The sequence below is a fragment of the Poecilia reticulata genome, linkage group LG5 (genome assembly GCF_000633615.1).
Source record: "Poecilia reticulata strain Guanapo linkage group LG5, Guppy_female_1.0+MT, whole genome shotgun sequence".
In the NCBI taxonomy this organism is placed as follows: domain Eukaryota; kingdom Metazoa; phylum Chordata; class Actinopteri; order Cyprinodontiformes; family Poeciliidae; genus Poecilia; species Poecilia reticulata.
Window position 1 is genome coordinate 1690768 of NC_024335.1, and position 18419 is coordinate 1709186.

An 18419-nucleotide genomic window follows, 5' to 3' on the forward strand; every position below is an offset into this window, starting at 1 on the left:
AGTACTTTTTTACTTTTACTTAAGTAAAATGTTAATGTGGTACTTTGACTTTTACTTGAGTACATTTTTGTCTGTGTATTTGTACTTTTACTTAAGTACATGTTTTGAGTACTTTCTCCACCACTGAATTTACCTGAATGGTTTATTGTCCTTATTGAAACCAGTTATTGATCAAACCACCTGGAAAACATTTTGAAGAATATATCTTGAATTGTTTTATATAGTCTTTGCACAGTTTATGCTTACAGGAGGCTGTAGAGCTCCAAGTGTACTGGGATAAAAACGATGTCTAAAAGCAAAAATAAAATGACAGAAAGTCGTTTCAACATGCTGGGGTAATGGTTCCCCCACTCTGCCTGACGGGACACATGTACTGTCTGGAGATGTCTGATTGAGTTTCAACATTTTCTGTTTCTTGATAAGACTGTAGCTCTATTTTTTTGGTCTTTGTTCTAAAAACTCAATTGTAATCAGATTTCACACAATGTTCTGCAAGTCTAAACGCTAAGTAGTATTTAATTCCATTATCAGATAAAATAACACAAATAATTAAACATCTTGTTTTTGATTCAGCATTTGCAGCACTGATTAAATATTAAAACATTATTTGGTTAAAAAAATAGTTTACAGGAAACATTTCACATCTCTTGACCATTGTGGAGAGATGCAGATTTATTAAGTACTCTTGTTTTTTTGTGTTAAAAATCTCAATGTTTAAAATGTTTCTAAACTTTTCCCATGAGCTGTCGACTCATCAGCATGCTGTTCTCCACATGGCGGCTTGTGACGAGTTCAGAATGTGCAACAGGTTTGTGTTCAGAACAAGGCTGAGTTACAAAATACCAGAATCCTCATCTCCATCCATCCATCCATCCATTTTCTAACACCCTTGTCCCTCAGTGGGGTCGGGAGGAATCCTTATCTCCCAGCAGAAAATACCTGAAGCTGAATTAATCAAAGTATTCATGTTTTACTCTGCAATGTTCATGTTATTCTGAAGAGTTAAACAAATCCAGATACATCTGTGAATTAACAGAATTATTTAGCCATTGCTTCAGCTGCCAGCTAAAAAATCAAAATATTGTGATAGATACTCCAGATAAAAATTAATCTGCTTATTTTAAGCTGCTAAACTGGTAATTATCTTTAAAAACTTGATGATGGAATATTTAGTTTTTTGATGGAAGCAGGAACATTTTTAATCTACTGCCTACCAGGAGTGAATCATCACTAAACTATATTCCTGGTAATCAGGATGAAGTTGTTTCTTCCTTAGTTTGTGTTACATAAACATGATGGTGTTTCTGGGAATCGGCTCAGTGGAAGCTAACAGCAACAGGCTGCTGTGTTGATGGAACATCTAATGATCTTAATCATATATTTTAGAGGTTAGTTTTTGGTTACTTAGTTTGAAGTCCATTGTCAATAGAGGAGTCATGTTGGGACAACTTCCTGAAGGCGGAGTTTCAGAAAGCGCAGGAGATCTTAAAGAGACAGAGGCCCAATTCAAGGCATCAAATTACAAAGTCCATTTTTTCAAGTCATATTTAATATCACATTTTTATAGCAACTAAGGATAACATGGTTACTTAATTATGGTATAAAATTGAAACAACTGAAGTTCACATAGTTACTTGATTATGTCATAAAATAGAAAACACATAATACTGCTCCTTTAGTAAATCTAATTAATTTAGCTCTAAATAAAAATGATTTAAAATCTATGTTAGCTTATGAAAACAATGCAACTCCAAGCAGGCGGCAGTCAAAACAGATGAAGATTTGAATGTCATGAAGATGAAGGACATCTTGTGCTGCGGTTCCTCCAAACCTGCTGGGCAGCCGGTCGTCTCAACACTCACCTCACCTTTGTGTGCTTGAAATGATTTATTGATATAAAGAGGTAACTTGACTTGATTCACTTGTTTTTAGAAGCGATCCCCTTGCATCTCCACCAGCCACACACACGCACGCACACGCACACACACACACACACACACRCRCRCRCRCRCRCRCRCRCRCRCMCRCACACACACACACACACACACGCACACACACACACACACACAACACACACACACCCACATGAAACCTGAAGATTAGCACTGTTTATACTGTATCACACAGCATGGAGGCAAAACTCTGAAAATACTTTAGTTGCAGTTTCAGGTTCTAACACTTTGAGCTGAATGTCTTTCCTGGCTGCTGATTCTGCAGTGTGTTACTGAACACCTTATATTGGAATAAGCGCTTTAGATTTGAGTGATCTGTACAAACTGCTCTGTTTTTCAGCTCTTCCTCCAGAGAAAATATGATTTTAATGCCATTTTTCATCTGACTCAAGTTAAATACAAGTTAAAATGTAACTCCTGGTGAAGACAATGATTCATAAAAGGCATCAATAGTTGGTGATGATTCGGTGATCGACTGTCCTTGTGCCACTGAGGTTTTGAAGAGACTCGTAAATAAATAAATCCTGAATAACTTCGTGCTTCACATAGCTTAACGCTTGAGTCAGGGACTTTATCAGCTCTAATAAGTCGGGCTCTGATGTGATGAAGCCGCATTGCTCAGCTTCCTCACTCAAGCTGAGAATCTAAGAGATGTTATTTAAATCTGCCCCCTTCCCTTTGGCTTTGGTGCTGAAAACCACCCAGTTTCGGTTTATAATGACTGAGGGAAGTGAAGTTTTTCATGTTTTTCCTGCAGCGTGTCTAAATACACAGCTTCTGTTCAAAGTTTGGCCTTGAGGTTTACAATCAACATGCAACTTGTGAGCAAAGAGCTGAAATATGTTACAAATGAGGTTTGAGAATCGAAATCCATTCGTGTCTTAAATCCAACTTTTCAAAACCACGCTTCAAAACAACCACTTACAGAAGCCATCTGCTTTATTGTGTCTTTGTTAAATCATTTGAAATGCTGAGTGTTTTGGTTTCCATGTGTCTGAGAAAAACTTTGTGACTCTGAATGTGACAAAAGCTTGTCTGAGATCGACTGGACTCAGCGTGTTGCACCGTGGGACCTGGACCTGTTTCCACTTTAATTATTCACAGCTAAAAACTCCTGTGACTGTGGTGGTAATCTCTGAACTAATCCTCTAATCTGATTCGTAGAAACAAAGTGAGCATTCCTCCAAAGCATGCAGGTGACCTTTTATTTGATCGGGGACATGTAGCTGCAAGATTCTTCCTGGAAAATTTCACTGCGTCTCCCGATAAGAATGGGAATGTTGTTTCTATGAGCTGATTGCTGTGGAAACACTGATGATGACAGACGGTTTGGATATGAATGATCTGAACTCTGAAATTTTCAAAGCGACTGTGTGAATTTTTTTGGCTGTATGCTGATTGATCTTATTGATGAATTATGGGATTTTATAGCCACTAATATAGTGTAGAAGGGTGAAAAATGAGTTCTTAGTAAATTACAAACGATAAGTAAGAAAATAGGCACCCCAGTATAATTTTTATTTTTGTATCTTTAATTTCTCATTGTAATAAGTTCTTTAGTGTTATTTTAGTTAGTCCTATGCAATTCCACACACAACCGCTAGGGGCGCTGCCGCGTTGGTGGCATAGAGAAGATTGAGCACAAGAAGAATAAATCTTCCCGTTGAATGAGAAGGAAGCTCAACGTGTGTCTCGTCTTTCTCATATCACAGGTCAGTAGAAATATGGTTTTATACATATATATTAGTTCCTGGAAGAGTTGAAAAGGTTCTTGAATCGAATCTCAACTAATGAGTCGCGAAGTTCGCTCTGTAATTGTTATTGTGTACGAAAACGGGACTTGTTCTTGAAGGCTAATGGAAGCTAATGCTAGCTGGCCTCTACATGTGTGTGACAGCTAGCTCAGGAGCTAGCTGAGGAGCTAGCTGAGGAACTAGCTGAGGGACAGCGGAGTTCATTTGAACTTGTATTTTGCACTTTTTACGAGAGTTCTCACTCAAAGGACATTGTTCTGGTTTCTTTATCTTATAAATGTGATGGTTTTTATCGGTTTGTTGAAAAACCAGATAAACTGTATCTTCGTGTGAAACTGAGTACCGAGGCACAATATTAAAGGAGCATTGCACCCTTTTCAGTTTGTATTGAGAGAATAGTTGTTTATGCAAGATGTAAAATATTATTGTTCTACTGAAGCAATGGATATTGTTAAAAGCTAAAATGCTTAAATGTTAAAATATATTTTACATATTTTATTTTTGATAGTTAAGTACAAAAGGTCTCAGAAAAGAGGACAAGGTATTGAATTTAAAGCACTAACTACAAAATTAATATGGTTTAGAGAAGTAAAAGCTATTTGTGAATTAATTTTGTCAGTTGATAGAATTCATGATGCTAAATGGAGCATGTTAAAATAATAATTGTTTGGTTTTAAGAAATATTACAGCCATTTCTGATGTAATGATGTTAATGGTTCTCTACTGCAGTATGTGATACATGAAGTGTGTTTATACCACAGAAGAAGAATAAATCTTCCAGTTGAATGTGAAGGAAGCTCAACGTGTGTCTCGTCTTTCTCATACCACAGCATCACACGTTGAGGGAAGATCATCTTTTACCCTCAGCCATTCAAGGCTGCAGGGTAACAATAGGAATACAAATAATTCCTATATTATGTCGCATATCATTATAATTATTGTATTCCAAATTACACTTGGTGCTGAACCAAAACCCAACTTAATATTTCACACATTTTAAACAGAGCTGGTGGGTTTTTGTTTAGTGTCGATCGTCGTCCTGCTGGACACAGAATCATGTCCTGATATTAACACGCAGCCTTTTCATTGAAAAGCAGCTCTGACTGATGAGGATGGAAATAAACTGAACAATGGATAGCTGTCATATTCCCGTTAAATACATCTAAAGTAACTAACACAGTTGTTAGTCAAACTGAAATGATGTTGAGTAGTTAAAATAGTGAAAGTAGGTCCCGATGTCAGGAAGTCATGCTCAGCTCTTCAACGCTTTGGTAGGAAATCCACTGACTAATCTTCCTGTTTACCTTCCTAGAAACTAATAATCAGAGTAAAGGGAAATTTACTACAGTGGTCCATGAATTTCAGAGGTTAGCTTGATTTTTTTAGTTGGCATGTGGCAAGAAAGAGAAGAGGAACTGCAGTCATTTTGAGACTGAGAATTAGTCCCATGTTGAGGTGTGCAGGCAGAAATGTGGGCAGGAAAAGACATGGAGCTCGTTGGTGGACAGAAGAGATCTGTGATGAAGCTTCATTTAGACTAAAACATGAACAAGAACGAGTTTTTATCGCTTGATTTTCAGGATCACGTCAAGCCTTAGAGTTCTGTATGACAGGAATGGAAATAATACTAACAGTCGCACTGCTTCTCCTCACGTGGAGGTGACAGAAATATCACTGACCTCCAACTGGCTACAAGCTATTTCTGTTTCCAACACTGAGCACAGTCACATCGACACACATTTTAACGTTCGGATCCCATTTTCTACTCCTTAAACCCTAAATATGTTTTACGTTTGCCATGTTTCAGCCGTCGTTCTGAAGTGATTTTCCCTTTTTGTTTGAGCATCACAAACAAATACATGTAAAATAGTGGAGGGTTGGATTTTCCTACACAGACAGACGCCTGATGACACTGCAGGTTCAGCATGAAGAGTTTGGTGATTTTTATCATCGGATGGTAAAAATGAAAATCCTTCCTGTCCATATTTTATTGTTCAAAACAAACACAGTGAGGGAGGAGGCCGTGTTTCCCTCTGAGTCAGTTCATCTTGGATCATTGAAGTTTTACGTGAGTCATGTCTGTGTTACCTAACATGATGTAGCAGCAGCAGAAACACGTGATCTCTCTGCTAAATCTCACAAATCCTCTTTCTGACTGCATTCTGTAGGTCTGCATGCGGCTTGGTTTCATTTATTACAAGCAGCCAAAATGACATATTAGGGTTTTTTATATAAACAAACTCAAGAGCAGAACTAAACTGCCCCTAAAGTATATTTTGGCTTCTAAGTCGCCTATTGACTCAACTGCTGTTAAATACACACCTTTGTTGCTGACTGTGGTTCACTTTAATATTCCCACAGCACCTGAACACAACTCTGTGGGACAACAATAATGGATTTTATTTGGAAGAAAGACATCCCTGTGAAAGACACACAGACGGGATGCTTTCAGTTCATTATTTTATTTCTTACAATCAAAGATTGTCTTTGAATATTGACGTAATAACACAAAAAACCACTTTGGTGAACTCCCATATTTTCGTAATTCCCATCTCATCGTAGGATTTTCCATTCGTGAGTTGTGAACTTTCTACATGAGAACAAATCCTACTTTCCATTTGCGAGATTTGACATGAACGTTGTGACTAAGCCAGGACTTTGGCCTGCAATGGTTCAGCTTTTAAGGCGTTTTTGAAGACGTCCATCTGTGGTTCTGGCTTACGGATGAATCATCAGAGTTAATGGTGCGATCCTGGCTTCTCCGCCCCAACATGTCAAAGTGTTACTGAAAAGATGGTTGTTGTTACTGGTACAAAGAACAGATTCTGAGTTGGACTCTGTATCTACGAAATGTTTGAAAAAGCCTGAAAATAAAGAGTTTCCTGTCATTAAAGGAGACGTGCATGTTGCTATTTTCAGATTATTTTAATGTCTCTTGTAATGAATCTTCACCTTTTTCTGTCAAAAGACAAAAGTCTTACAGTTACAGGTCAGTGAAAATGTTTCTGCCAGTCTGGACTAATAACTTCATTCAGTCTGTTGCATAACTGCTTCAGCTCCATGTTTTTAAAATATACATTGAAATTGTAATAGAATGGAATTAAAGAAAAAAATCAATTGTTCAAATACTAATATTTGTCAGAATTTGCAATGTTTTTCAGTTCCATCGTACATTGAACCTCTGCATCACTCTTTGCAGCCACAGCATTTTATTAAAATGTGATTTTTATATTCTCTAATGATTGTTCTTAATATTTTATATCCTTGTCTGGATTAAAAGGGACATAAACACTAAATTTACTGCAAAACCAGAAAATGTTTTCAAGAATTTCTGTCCAGTTTATACACTTAAAACAAGACAAAACTAACTTAAAACAACTTCCCAGGAGGCTAAATAAGCTTGTTTCAGGTATATCATTTTTGAATACAAGACATTTTTTCGGTTATAAGTGAAACAAGTATTTAATCTATTTACCTAATCTGCTTAATCTGTCGATCAATATGCAAGAATTATCCACTTAATTAAGCTTATATATCTTACTGAAAACGTACTTGTAAATTATTGGCTTTTTTTCAAGTGTACTAGGATATTTGCACCAGAAACAAGACATAAAGTATCTGCAGCTCAGCCATAAACATCAACAATCAGTGTATTAGTTATTCATTTCATTGGTTTTGCATATAGTTTCACATCGTCACTAAATATTATAATTTTCTGTACTGCTGCTCCTGTTCATTCTCACCTGAATCGTTCTTTCTGAGTTACCCGTGTTAGAAATAATGCTGTACAAATAAACTTGGCTTTCCTTGATCTTTAAGTAAAATGTCATTCGTTTTGCATGTTTAGTAATTTGCATAGAGTAATAGCTTGTCTGCATTGGAGTGACCCGTTCTGAGCTGAAACACCCAGAGGCGTCCGTTATATAAGAGCAGGTCAGACAGGCTGGAAATACCAAGATGCCACGACCGTTTTATGGTGCCGGGGCAGATCTGCCTTCTGAGCGCCACCGGACAGCCTCACTGTGTTTGTGTGTGTGTTTAGAAATCAGCGCTGCCACTAATATTACATTATAAACTCGCTTCTGTTCCTGGAAAAGTGCTTATTGCCTAAGCCAGATTTTTTTTTTTACTGCTATGCTTCTTTCATTTTGTGTTTTTCAAACTGTTTTCTACAGTTTTCTCATTTCCAGTTGCACGCTACTGGAATTAAGTATACTGACCAAAACTGTGTTTGCCAAAACAGCTTTGCTGGAGCCAAACCCACACAGTTGGCTTGAAAACACATAAAAACACTGAGCAATTTGAGGTTTTGTCACATGATTTTTTCTATGACAGAGGAATGAAGAACAACAACATTATACACATTTTTATATAATCATTTGAGAAACAAAATCCCCATTTCAATTTGGGAACCACAACATGCAACCTGAGGTCTTGCTCATTTCACAAGATCATATGAGAATCACCAAACTCTGCAGTGAGGCTTGCGGTGACTCCAGACGCTTTCATGGGAGCTGCCAGGACGACCACAGACTTCTGCAGCGGCTCGACAGTGTGCATGTTTTCTCTTCCAGACACCAATCTTTCTTAAGTGTCTGGCTCAGTTTATCTCTTTTTTTTTTGTTCTTTGTTATTGTGCCGTAATGAAGGCTTCTGAGGCTAATGAGTTTAAATTCCTTTGGAACTGAAGACCGGTGCAGTCAGCGGCACGAGGTGGACTCAGAAACCTCAGCCTGCTTCTCATTTGTTCAAATTCCTCATATTAAAGAAAACACAATAAATACCTCTGTGATTTAGGAAAACAGTTTTAAGATCTACAGCATTTTTTTGTATTTTTATTTATTTGCAGTAAAATGAGCTCTGCTGAACAAAGCCTGACCTCCAGTTTATTCTTTATGGTCTTCATAATACATGTTACTGATTAAAAGTGTGGATTATCTTATTTAAAGGTTGGCTGTGTGGACATTTTTCTAACTTTAGTAACTAGTTACACTGTAAAAACACAAATTATTCCCAGGTAAATTCAGTCTTGTTTTTAGTTTAAATAACTTATTGAATACAGACAAAAGTAACTTATAAATATCTTTTAAGCAAAAAATAGGAGCTCGTTTTAGGTCGATATTCATTCAAATGTTTTTCTCCCGTGGGCTGCACAGTGGCGCAGTTGGTAGAGCTGTTGCCTTGCAGCAAGAAGGTTCTCAGTTCAATTCCTGGCCCCGGTGTTTCTGCATGGAGTCTCCATGTTCTCCCTGTGCATGGTGGGTTTTCTCTGGGTACTCCGGTTTCCTCCCACAGCCAAAAACATGACTGTCAGGTTAATTGGCCTCTTCAAATTCTACCTAAGTGTGTGTGTGGTTGTGTGTCCTGTGTGTCTCTGTGTTGCCCTGCGACAGACTGGTGACCTGTCCAGGTGACCGCACCTCTCACCCGGAACGTTAGCTGGAGAGGAACCAGCAACCCTCCAGACCCACTGAGGGACAAGGGTGAAAGAAAATGGATGGATGTTTTTCTCCCATATTATAAATACTTTTTAAAATAAATATTAAGCAAGTATAGATCTAAAATAAGCTCTTGTATGTTCCTGAAAGTTACTTTTGTGTTAGTTTTATCTTAATTCATATGAACTAAGATATTTTCATTTGTATCTAGACCAAAAATACTTGGTAAGGTTTTGTGTTTTTGCAGTTTAGGCCATAATAAAAGCTGCATTTTATATTTTTACATTGCAAACTGTGAATATGTCTGCTGAAATTACACTTTTATGGTACTTATTTTAATTGTCAATATTTCCATAACCATAAGCACACAGTTAAAAGGCCCTTCAATGCACAACTACAGCACTTCATGGAATTACAGTGTTTTTTACATCGGAATGTTTTAGAGGAAAAAAATGATCCAGCTGGAAAATATTTCGGTATAATCTCCGAAGAGCGATGCCAACCGTTTGGTTTGTTGCGCTGAATTCATAACTGACTCATGATAGTTTGGGTTACAGAAGGAAATCATCCTCCTGCCCAAGGCCACTGTGGATGTTATGCTGTTTACTTCACAACATGTTGCTTAATGACTGTAAGTCTCCTGATCCCACCAGTTGATAGGCACCCAATAAATATGACCTTTGACCTAGGAGGGCAAGAAAAGCCTGAAGTCATTGGCACCCATTCAGCAGCTGTGGTTCAGAGCTGACCCAGACAGAAGGATGGCATGAAGGTTCACCCTAATTACGACTAATTATGCTGCTCTGTGCAGTGAGGCAATGTCATTTCCCTGGTTTACATATTTAAACTGCTAATAACCTTTTTAATTTCAACAAATCGCCTCCTATACCAGCAGCAGCTCCAGAGCTGAAGCAGACAGACTGACTGGTACGGCTCAGAGGAACGCTGGCAGCTTTGGTGCCTGCAGTTTAATATGCAATGAGTTTATTGTAAATAATTTGGATTTGAACATCTGAAGCAGTAAATTCTGTAGGAAAATCTGTCCTCTGCTTTCTGTTAAAAACAAAAGTGGAGCCTAAAACAGCCGGTAAAAGCAGGTGTGGGTTTTTAGAGTCACTTCTGCTCAACTGATTGGTTTATACAAATATTCATAAACATCAGTACAGGTCGCCGCTTTTCACTCGTGTGCAAATATACCCTCAAAAAGAGGAAAGAGTGAGCTTTTTACATGCATGTTCTTTTGGTTTGAAAGCCCAGCGTGACTGGATCCAGTCATTAGCTACCATTGGTAAGTGGTTAAAAAAACAAAGACCAAGAGCTCAAAATGCAAATCTGATTCTTTTTCTGTCTCTTTGTTTTCAGAAATCTAGTCAGAATGAAGGATTAAATATTTGTTTGGCCACAAGATTTTCATGACATGCAAACGAGGATTTTACAGGGTGATTAGTTCGTCTGTAACAATACAGTGAAACTAATCAAACTAGTTTTACTTTTTTCCTTCCTCTGAGTTTAGCATGAAATCAAAATGAGAACATTTACAAATTAAGACACTGGTTTGCATTTTTCTTATTTTATTGTTGTTTTGAAGGGTAAAATAAAAATTTCCCTGACTATTTTGGTTTGTAAATCTTTTAATAGTTTAGTTACTTTTGACAAAACAAATGTGACCATAACTGGAGCTGGACGGTTTTCACATGCTAACGGCCGTCGGCGGCGTCTGCAGCAGCATGTGGTGTGGTCAACATGTCCAGCCTCGTTTTTATGAACGACTCTCAGCTTATTATCACCACAGCAGCAACGCTGTACACGTCTGATGGCATTAGCTTCAAACTGCTGCTCCAAATGGATCTGTGTGCAGGTTCTGTCTGCGTTTTGCAGGACATGGATTAATGAAATGTATGCTGTAATTATCAGGGACCAGTGGGCAGGAGGTATTCCAAAATGGAAAAATAAGTGGGGGAAAAACATGTTTTTATGGCAGAGAGCTGTGCCGGTGCAGAAAATACCCAAGTTATGAAATTGTGTTTGAAATGCCTGAAAATATTCACAACATTAATGTCTTCTAGATTCAGATCACCTATGTAGATGCTGTGGTTTTTCTTTAGTGGAAGATTTGTTTTCCTCTGCAGATTGCGGCGGTCTTCAGGGTTTTTCAGCAGCTGCTTGATGGAGTTGTTTTGACTGGAGTTCTGCAGCGGTCGGCCGCCCAGCGTGACATTGTGTGCTGCTGCCGTGAGCTCTATAAGAAAACAGGCACTAGGTTTGGCCTGCAGTTCACCATGTGGTTCACCACAAACCAAGCCAAGGAAAGACAGAATCCTGATGGAAGAGAGAGGAGAATTGAAGGAGATCGATGCAAATGGCTTTATAAATTCATTTCTTTTCCTCCTTATCTCTGTCATCAATTTGTCTTTCAGTGCTTCCTTCCTGATATGGATGCAACTTAAAAATCTACATTTATTCAGGTCTTTTCATCCTTATTCAAGACTTTCAATGCATTACTAATGACTGAGTCAATGAGGAAATTGTTATGCAAGTTATGTCAGCATGGCAGAATTCATAGAGAAAAATGAAACCCAACATCCAACCCTTCAAGAGACGCTCACAGATTAAACAGCAATGAGGAAAAAAGCATGTTGGGGTTGAGTATATTTAAAACAAAAGGAAAAAGAGTCAAAGTCTAAAGGATGTAATGCTGCAGTGCTAAAGTTAAATCAAAGCATCATAAACTGATCAGGATAAAAACCAGAACAACCAAAGGACTTAAAAACAGGAAGCGATGCGTCAGATTTTTAGTAAATTCCAAAAGTATGCCACTGCAAAAGTTTGCACCAAGTAGATGGACAGCAGCTACAACATGGACGAGTCGAAAGCAGACAGTGGAGTGACCCATTTTACAAAGTAGCTTCCTGGACACAGCAGCCGATCCCTCCTGGGCAAACTGGTCAGAATTTGCAACTATCTGATTTGCCTGTGGAGATGTCCTGTTTTCAGAGGGCTTCATGTCCTCGTTTGCATCACAATTTTAATATGAAACAAATAACCAGCAGTGGACAAGCAAAACAATTATCAGTCCATACGTCACTTTAGTGTGAAAATTTGTCCGTATGATTAAATTTTGTTGGATTAATATTCAATTGGATATTTTTGCATGATTTGAACACATCAAAGGTACAGATATTAATAAATATGGACAATAAAAGTCATTTCCTTCATATCAAACAACAGATATCCCTGCATGTTCATACTGAAGCTCTGTGCTCTGATCTTCAGGAAGTTTTTTCGTCATCTGGGTTTGTTTTGAACGGTTCTGGGAATGTTTGATGCCCAGCACATCACAGCCATAGCAATAGAAATAAAGGACTGTTGCATCTTTGCTGCTTATGAGGATAAAATCTGAGACTCAGAGTTAAATTAAACTGAATTAACCTTCCAAAAGCCTTTGAAAGCACAAATCCTGATCAAATAACCTCTAATTTAATTTACCCCCAGGGGAGGAATAACCTATTCACATAAGGCCCAGTCTGTGGTGTGGGATGCAGAACTGCTCACTCTTTCAGGAAATGACTGTTTTATTTCCACATCCCTTATGTTCTAGGTGAGGTTCAGCTTTTCTAATGCATCACTTTGTTGCTATTGAGTGCATCCAGTAGTTTGAGCTAAAAAACAAATATAAACACATGAAAATGACTCAAACTGAAATAAAAAATGATTATTTTTTCTTAATAAGCTTTTCTGTAACCTCAGTAATTTTTCATTTGAAATTGTGGTTAAAGCCAAAAACTCTTCTCCCTACTCTACTCATGCAGTCTATCCCAAAGTGACAATTGTAAGAACTAATCATCCATGTAAAAAAAAAAAAAACACACTTAAAAATAAGTGTAATCACCAAATATCCTACATTAAAACCCATGTTTAAGACGTAATAAACAAACCTAAGGAGCAACATAGATGTTGCAAATTAAGACACATGACTTCAACATTCAAAAACCTTAAAATATAGAAATGATATCTGGATAATCCAGAGGCATTCTGGGAAAATCTTCAGTGACAGATTGGAACTGAGCCTCTGCAGGGCTCAAAGGAGGAGGAGCATAAAATAATAAGAGTGGCAGAGAAAATGCATCTGGTAGCAAAAGTGATTAGTTCAAAATAATCTGTTTTAGACTGGCTGGCCACTGAAACCCTGAGTCAGCAGATGGAGATCTTTAAGCTGCTGTTTCTGTTTTTCTGTGTATTAATAAGGAGCTAAATGGGTTTAAACGTGAGATAATTAGGAGGATTTTGTGTAAGAATAAAGTCCCATCAGGTCTTTGAAGCATGTGAGTTGATTTTGATGAACTTCTTGAATACAGGGATTGAATTCAGAATACTGAATATTGATGCATCTCCTTTTACTTTTTATTAAGATTTAGTTTCTTTTTGTTGGTTTTATGAAACAATCAGCTGCTTTCAGCTGTTATTAGTTTCACTTTCAGTTTCCAGCAGCTGGCATGTGAGTGAATCTTCATCCCTGCATGAAGCATAGAGGAAAAATGTGAGATTAATTCACAAACGTACTGTTTTCCAGTTGTACTTTTGTTGATTCTGTTGAATGGAAATGCTTTGCTGCATCTACAAAAACCCCATTGGTCTTTTGCATGTGAAGTTCAGTTGGTACAACATCAACTAAAGTATTTTTGGGCAAAAATAAAGAGGTGGTGTTTTTTTTTGTCAATATCACTTTAGGCGAACAGTTCATGGATGGATGAACGGATCATAAACATTTCATAAATGCCTTTCTGTGTTGTTAATTTTGGTTATTTAAACACAAAAAGAATAACAGATAAAAGTAAGGAGCTCTGTAACCTGCATTTACAAACAAAATGTGTTGAACAATAAAGACATCGGCTACAAAGCAGCATGGAAAATCTAGATTTGTGGATGATCAAAATAATATTTTTCCTGCTGATATAAAAGCAGATTAAACCTAAAATCCGTCACCTTGGAGATGTTCAGTTATCTCATAATTCTTGAGCTCAATTTTGGGAAAGAGGCCGTAAATGTTATTGCTGGGGCTTTGGAGGCTCTTGATGTTTCTGCACAAACAAAGTGTCTGCAAACCCTCCGACAAACCACAGACTTATTCTGGGTTATAAACTGGAGAAAACAACATTTCTTGAGTTTTCCAAAGATCAGCCTTATCAAAAATGCTAAACTGAGAGCAGACTGCAGAGAGTGTCAAACTTAATAGAGAATGCTGTGCAGATCATTTTGGGTTGCTGGTTGTCTGGACTCTGGTCCTTAGATGTTGATGATAAGGAATTTAGCTGGAGAAAGCAGCAGCTGATTTAAAGAGATAATGTGGATTTTGGTCTCACTGTGGTTGTTTTGGGGTCTGTTTTTGTTTTCTAATCCATCCTCAGCCGTCCCAAATGTGAGCAGCTCCACACGCATGTGGCGGACTTGGCTTCCTTCAGGGGGCAATTTTTAAAGTCTTGTCGTCTGGTTCCAGTGTAATGACACTGACTAAGTGTTTACATCAGGGTCTGTAATTGGCTTTACACACGAGACTGGGCTATTTTACTACTTTATAGGTAGCAAAACCAAAACCCTTAGACAAAGAAGAAAAAAAAACATCGTTTCAGATATGTGGTGGGACAGACATGTAATTCACTATAATAATAAAAAAGCTGAAGACAAAGCCGCAAAGATTTTACGATACTGTAAATGTCAGTTTGAAATCCTGCTGAAGGTGAACCTCCTGCCCGACTTTCCATCAACACAATCATAAACATCCAACATCGTGTTTTCTTTGGGCTGAAAATCAAAAATATTAGACAAATGAGAATCTTAAAAAGTTTTTTAAAGTGGGTTAGTGGGATGGTGCAAAATCACTTTTAACGGTTAATATAGGAACATTTTTAAACAAAAGTCAATTTAAAACTTTACGTTGTAAATTAACGAGTCAACAGAGTACTGCATGGCTACACTACTGACTTCAGGAATTTATATACACTCAGAATGAAACAATTTAACTGTGTGTTGGAGGATATGTACAGTGTTGGAGGATATGTACAGTTTTACAGTAGACTGTTTTTATGTTTGATGCATTTATTTTTTCTATTTAAAGTCCATCAGATCACATGAAACTCTCTGCTCTGAGGTAAAGAAAGAAGGTTTTTGGATTTTTAATCAGTCCAACAACAGCTTTATGTTCCTGTGCTTTCCAGCTTTCTTGGTTGTCTGAATTTTATCCAGATGGATCACAATCAGTCAGTTCAGCTCAAACATTCACCCTGATAAGAAAATAATTAAATCATACAACATAAAACCTTTTTGTTTCCACGCCTGTAAATTTGTTTTAAGTTTTAATATTTATCCACTACAATTTTATTAGCAGCATAGCTGTTGACAAATGTTTCATTTTGTTTCCCAAATAAAAAGTAATTCTTGGTCCCTCCTCAATGTAAAATCTAAATCATTTGAAAGCTGAAAACAGTCCTTGTTTGAAGTGGTTGGTCTGTATACTATAAAGTGGTTTGAAGTTGGTCTAGTTCAAACATGGATGAGTGATTCCAGAGGAATATTTGTCTTTTGTAAGCAGAACAAATCACAGCTCTTTTGTTTGACACTGAAGTGAATTTCCAGGAATCTCTGCTGGCCTTGGCAGGAAAACGTCACCTTAACGCTCCTCTCACCATGTTACTGTTTTCATTCTGTAACCAAAAGCCATCATCAGAAACCCGTCCTCTCAGGTCAGTGGGTCACAACACTCATGTCTAATTTAACTCTTTGCTGTATTATGGGTGGGTGACCTGTATCAGTGCTCCGTTCACCGTTCTGCAGAGCAGCTCTGATCGTTTTCCTCCACTTCCTCCTCCTTTCTTCTTCTTCATGTTTGATGGACAAACACAGGTATGTTTCCAAGTCCATTTTCACATTTATCTGACATTGAAAGTAGATTAGGAACCAGAAGCTTGTTGAGGATATTAGTACAAAGTCACAAATAAAATGATGTTGTCTTGTCTTCCAGTAAACCAAAGCGTTGCCATGGTGACGTCTCTGTCAGACATGTTTGTTCAGACATGCTTCACGTTCACCAGGTATGTTTTCATATTACTGGATTATCGTCTCATTGCTTTTTGCTGATTTTCATTTTGTGTTTCTGTGGGCTGAAGACCCCAACGCCTCAACAGTTCTGTTTTTAAAAAGGTTTAAACATTCATTTAGAAATTCGCTGTTAATATATATATATATATTATTTTTTTTTTATGCAACTTAAATATTGCAGACGTGAAAAATAACTGAACTCATATTTTTATTTAAATAAGCCAATAACATTTCTTGTTCTAGTACCGACAGGATCAATTCTTGGGTTTTTGCCTGAACTTAAGGTGTTTGTAGCTTCACTGAAGTTTGATATTTTTATGTGTTTTGTAAAGGCTTGACATGGCAGATACGTTTCCTTGTATTACACAGTATGTGCACAATTTTTTGTACTTTTATTTCTGAACGGTGAATTTTTGCAGTGCAGGAGAAATTCCTCTGTTCTTGGCCTGTTTCTCTGGTTTTGGCTTGTTTTGTGTTTTTTACTTTGTATTTTGATTGTTCAGGCATCTTGTGTCATCTTTCCCCTGTAATTGGTTCCAGCTGTTCATCATCTTGATTGCCCCAGTGTGTGTGTGTGTGTGTGTGTGTGTGTGTGTGTGTGTGTGTGTGTGTGTGTGTGTGTGTGTGTGTGTGTGTTTTCTTACCGGCGTCATCGTTCCCTGCTGGGTGCTCACGTCTCCCTGCTCTGTGCTCTCGTGTTCCCAGTGATGTCCTGTGGTTTATGCAGGTGGTTTCTTGGACTATTAAAACTATTATCATCCAACATCCGCCTCCATCCTGTTGCACTTTGGGTCCAACTCACAACGACTTAGCCAATCATGACCGTTATGAGGAACGCACAGTGAGCGTTCAATGCATGTGCCGATGCCGGAGGACAGCCTTGATAAACTTGGCTGCATATTGAAAACGTCATATTGATCAGTTCAAATGCACAACTGTGTTTGGAGAAATAATAAAGTGGGAACGCGTATCTGTTAGATTAATAAAGGACTCATCCATGGAGGTTTCCAGGGAGGGAAGAGCCTGTTGGCTCATGATTTACTTTTTTTAATTCAGTTCTGGCTCCTTGCAGTGACTGTAAAGACCCTGAACTTCAATAAGTAACTTGTCAATGTCAGTTTGTTTTTTTCCAAGAGTTATTCTGTAATCAGCAGGTCAGTGAGAGGGATACGACTCTTTATGCTTGCTGACTTTAATACTGCCGTAAAGCTTAGTTTATTTTAGATTTTGGCTCAAGTCTTCCACCTCTGTTAAAAAATTCACATCTTCTGAAAAGAGCAGCTGATTCTTCGTGTTTTGGATGACAGTAGCTTAAAGCTCCAGCTCACCAGGTTCTCTTGTTTTCTCCATGTTACATGTTTCAGCATTGAACTGATGGATGGTGGAAGGACAGGACTAAATCGACCAGAAATCTCTTCAGCCGACATTATGGTCCACATCTTGAAGCACTTCCAACACCATCTTTTCTTTTTGCGTCTTTGTTGGTATGAAGTTTGTCAGAAATGTTGTTTTTCCCAAATCATTCTGGTTTTTAATCAAGGCATCTATTGGTGATGCTTCTGCCCTCATAATCTAAATTTGATTCCCGGATGTTGTTGACAGTCCGCCTTCCCTCCAATCTATCTACAGTTCCTCTACAGAAACCTCTCCATCTTTAACAAACTCTGTTACTACGTTTTTTTCTCCAGGAAACAAAGCCTGCTGTCCTGTGTGAAGCAAAAGTCTCAACCCAGATCTATGACTGTTGAAGGTTCTTCTAAGAACGATTGTGGTGAATTAGCCATGGCTATAAACACTGATGCAGGCATCATGTGGCCCTTAACCTGTTTTCTGTGTCTGTCTCTATCAAATACATACAATTAAATATTTAGATGCAGATTTTTTTCAGTCTCTGTGTTTATTTAACCAAAGCATCATTTTCTACCAGCTGTTTGACCAGCAGGTGCCTGTTCATTTGTTCACCTCGTTGCTTCGTGGTGGCAGCTTAAGGTGCATAAAGTCACCAACATGTAGGACAGGATGCATCTGGGAACAGATTAAAACCAACATCAAACTCATGGAAACCTTCATAATGGTGACAGTTTAAACAGAGACCTCAAACCTCAAAGCGTTTAGGTTTTTGACCTCTTGTTTTCCAGAATGACGCCTCCCAGGGGGGAAGCATGCTGCAGTGGCACTGTTGC

At 37.9% G+C, this 18419-nt stretch overlaps 1 long non-coding RNA gene across 1 annotated transcript; it reads left to right on the forward strand.

Annotated features, from left to right (window-relative positions):
- Positions 1–16147: 16147 nt before the first annotated feature.
- LOC108166296 (uncharacterized) lies at positions 16148–18112 on the forward strand. Its single transcript, XR_001776614.1, has 3 exons — positions 16148–16229; positions 17601–17720; positions 17925–18112. It is a non-coding gene; the product is annotated as an uncharacterized LOC108166296 (long non-coding RNA).
- Positions 18113–18419: the final 307 nt, after the last annotated feature.